General features: G+C 53.9%; 1 pseudogene; it reads right to left on the bottom strand.

The window, feature by feature from the left end:
* Positions 1-1,196: 1,196 nt before the first annotated feature.
* LOC129458519 (aconitate hydratase, mitochondrial-like) lies at positions 1,197-3,507 on the bottom strand (annotated as a pseudogene).
* Between the last annotated feature and the right edge of the window lie 656 nt (positions 3,508-4,163).

The raw sequence follows: 4,163 nt of genomic DNA, 5'->3' as shown, positions 1-4,163 counted from the left end.
AGGCTATCAGCTCCATGAAGGCAGCATCTTTCCCTCCCCAGGGCCTGGTGTGTAAGGTTGGAATAGTTCCTGAATGAACACGTGGCTCATGGGGCTGGTATCTAGGCCCGGCCACGTGCTGACGTGCGTGCCACACAGGGGGAGACCAGATGAGAATTTCAGAGTCCGGTGCCGCCATCCACTCATGGTCCTGAACACTCCACTGTGGGACTGCTTTGGTAACATGACCTTGCAAGCAATGCTTCATTTAATCCTCACAGCAGCTCAACCCACTGATCCCAGCATTATTCCTACTTTATGATACAGAAATTAAGGGTTGCCGGAAGTTATGGTACTAGTGAATGGCAAAGCCAGAGCTTGTTTAGATTTGTGGGACTCCACAGCCTGTGGTGCAAACATCAAACACCTTCCAGAACTCTTGCTCCGTTCTGTTGGCTAGGACAGGTCCTATGCTGCAGGGTAACTGCGTGTGGTTAAACTTGTCATTCAAATTCGCAAAGGCAGTGCACAGGTGGGATCATCCCTGAACCGGGTGCCTCATTTGCTCAACGCTCTGCTTCTGGGGTCTGGAGCCCTCTAAGTAGTAAAACTCTTCATATCAATCACCTGCTTAAATCCCGCTGCTCTGGGGGTAGAATACCCTCGGTGCTGTGCCCACTGCTGACATGTCTACTGCTCTCACCCCACATGTTCACCCCACAGCATACCCTGGACCCTATTCTAGCCATGTGGTGTTATGTGCGATCCCCCAAAGAGCTGCCCTTAACACCTCCCCACAGCAGCTTGCTGAATCTGCCTTTTTAATTTTTTTTTTTATTTTGGCTTCTTGTTTTCCTTGCAAGAACAAAAGTTTCTCTAGAATCCTTCAGCCACCAATGAATGGGCAGGCAGAAGAAAAACTTTAGATGGGAGTCTTGTCAATAAAAATAAATACGGTTGCATGGAGCTGCTTAAGATCGGAAGCAAACCCTAAAAATAGGAAGGCAGGGGCTAAAAAGTTATTTTAAGAACCTCCCCCAACCACAGTCACTCTGTGGGCTGAGCGGGGAGCAGGAAGCATGTCTGGTCACATCATCTTGGAATCAGAACCCATGGCTGGATGGATCGGATCTGCTGATGGCACACGTGGAGCTGAACTTGAACATGACGCCAGCCCTGGGGGGCGTGGTTGGGGGGTGTGGTGGGAGGCACCGCCCTCACTGCTGCAGCTCCTTCATTCTGTTGAGGGCACTGCTGGCACAGAACCACTTGATCCGCATCTCGTTGAAGGTGTGGTTCAGGAGGATGGTCTCCTGGGTCCCATCGGGGTGCTTGATGATGAACTTCAGGGGCTTGTCAGGGGCGAAGTCCTTCAGGCCCTGAATGGTCAGCTTGTCCACGGGGTGAACCTTGTTGTAGTCGGCTGGGTCAGCAAAGGTCAGGGGCAGCAGGCCCTGCTTCTTCAGGTTGGTCTCGTGGATCCTGGCAAAGCTCTTGGTGATGATGGCCCGGCCCCAGAGGCGGTGAGGCTCCAGCGCTGTGTGCTCCCGGCTCGAGTTCTTGTCCCCGATCACCACCCACCTGATGCCATGTTTCTTGTAGCAGCGGGCAGTGTCAGGGACGGGGCCAAACTCCTGGGTGACGGCACTGCACACGGAGTTGGACTGGCTGTTTTCAATGTTGATGGCACCAATGAGCAGGTTGTTGGAGATGTTGTCCAAGTGCCCATAAGACTTGAGCCAGGGGCCAGCAGCCGAGATGTGGTCAGAAGTACACTTCCCTCTGACCTTGATAACGATCTGCAGGTCCTCCAGGTCCCTGCCATCCCACTTGTCAAAATGCTCCAGGAGCTGCAGGCGCTGGCTGGTGGGGCTCACATCCACGTGCTGGCCACTGCTGTCCTGTAGGGGGTGCTGCTAGGTGTCCTGCCCTGGGCCAAACTCTGCTTGGGGAAGCTCATCTGCATCCGGAGGCTCCAGCTTGAACTTCTTCCCATCCTTGCCTATCAGGTAGTTGGTCTCTGGGTTGAACTTGAGGATTCCCGCAATGGCCAGGGCTGTGACAATCTCTGGGGACGTGACGAAGGCATGGGTCTCGGGGTTTGTGTCGTTGCGGCCGTGAAGTTCCTGTTGTAGGAGGTGACGATCGTGTTCTTCTTCCCCTTCTTGATGTCCTTCATGTCCCAGTGGCCAATGCAGAGGCCACAAGCATTGGCCAGGACGGTGCCGCCCACATTCCTCAAGATCTGTGCATAGCTGTCCCGCTCAGTGGTGGCGTGGATCTGCTCGGAGCCTGGAGTGATGGTGAAGTGGGACTTGCGCCTGAGGTCATGGGCCAGTGCCTACTTGGCCACAGCTGCTGAGTGCCCCGGATCTTCATAGCTTTAATTGTTGCAGGTACCAATCAGACCGACTCGGATGTCCAGAGGCCATCCTTCCTTCTCTGCCACCTTGCCCACTTCTGCCACAGGGTGAGCCTTGTCAGGGGTGAAGGGCCCATTGATGTGCGGCTTCAGCTCACTGAGGTTAATTTCAATTAGTTGGTCATAACGGCAGCCAGGGTCAGGCACCAAGTGATCCTGGAATTCATCAGCTAGACCGGCAATGTCTGTCTGGCCGGTCTTGCTTAGGTACTTCCTCATCCTGTGGTTGTAAGGGAACACGGAAATGGTGGCCCCAATTTCTGCACCCATGTTGCAGATTTCGCCATGCCAGCACAGGAGATGGAGTCTACGCCGGGCCCGTGGTATTCCACAATTGCACCTACCTGTGTACACCATGAGGATGCCTGCCACCTTCAGGATCACATCTTTGGGTGAGGTCCAACTGGAGAGGGAGCCCGTTAGCTTCATGCAAATCACCTTGGGGCACTTCATCTCCCAGGGGATCCCAGCCATGATCTCCACAGCATCGGCACCCCCAACTCCAATGCAGATGCTCCCCAGGCCACCACCACTGGGGGTGTGGCAGTCAGTGCCAATCAGAAGAACCCTGAGGTATGCATAGTTTTCCAGAATAATCTAATGAATGATTCCAGATCCAGGCCTCCAGAAGTCCACGCCATATTTGGCAACTGCAGTTGTCAGGAAATTATAAACTTCCTGGTTGATGTCCTTGGCCTGGCACAGGCCTTTCTGGCCCCCGAGCTGGGCCTCTTTCAGATGGTCACAGTGGATGGTGGATGGCATGGCCACCTTGGGCAGCCCACTGCTGATGAACTGCAGCATGGCCACGCGGTCCGGCCACAGCCACAGGTATGTCTTGCCCTGCTCGATTTCCTGGCTGGCCGGGTCATCCAGGTGTCCATACACGATCTTCTCCAAGAGGGTCAGGGGCCGGTTCAGTCGTTTGTGAACAATGTTAATGTTCTTCTCTAGCTGGTCATAGTGGATGTACTCGTTGGGCTCAAAGTCGCTCATCGCCATCTTGGCCCATTGGCACAGGACTGAGGCCACATGGTATTGCTGCACACCCAGAGCTTTCTGCAGCCGGGTCACCAGTCGGCTGCAGGGCGCCATTTTGTGCACTGACAAAGATGAGGTCATGTGAATCTGCCTCTTTATCAGCGATGTCAATCTCTCCGGTTGGCTGCTCCAAGACGCCATCCCTAACCCCGTCTGGTTAGGGATGAGATGAGACGCCTCTTCTCACTGTTGTCACATCAGCCTGAGCAACCTCATCACACGGACTCTCTGTCGCTTGCTCATCGCCCACCAGGCATCCAGGACCTCTGTGTGGCTGGCAGATGAGTGAGCATGAAGTGTGCGGATCTGGGAAGCCTCTGGGCTCCAGCACCAGACACACCCGGGCATGATTCCTGCCTCCTCCGGTTGCTGGCTAGAAACCCTTTCACCAGACGCCTAGGTTGCTTCAGGTTCATTTTCCTCATCCACAAAGTGAATATCCTGTTACTCATCTTGCAGGGATGATGGAAATACTGAATTATATCTACAAATAATTGCATGTATTAACAATACCAGCCACATAGTAAATTTTCATTCCTTGCATATATCGCCACCTAGTGGACATCTTTAACCAATAAGATTAAATCCGCTTGGACATTCCAGGCACGATTTCATACTCCTCCTTTCCATCCTGCCATCCTCAGCAACTCGCTGGATACACCTGGACTGGTGCTGTCCAGCCTGCAGGCCGCCGGCCCCATGTGGCTGCTGACCACTTCAG

The sequence above is a fragment of the Symphalangus syndactylus genome, chromosome 19, assembly GCF_028878055.3.
Source record: "Symphalangus syndactylus isolate Jambi chromosome 19, NHGRI_mSymSyn1-v2.1_pri, whole genome shotgun sequence".
In the NCBI taxonomy this organism is placed as follows: Eukaryota; Metazoa; Chordata; class Mammalia; order Primates; family Hylobatidae; genus Symphalangus; species Symphalangus syndactylus.
Note: the sequence above shows the minus strand (reverse complement) of the source record. Positions and strands in the feature narration are given on the sequence as shown.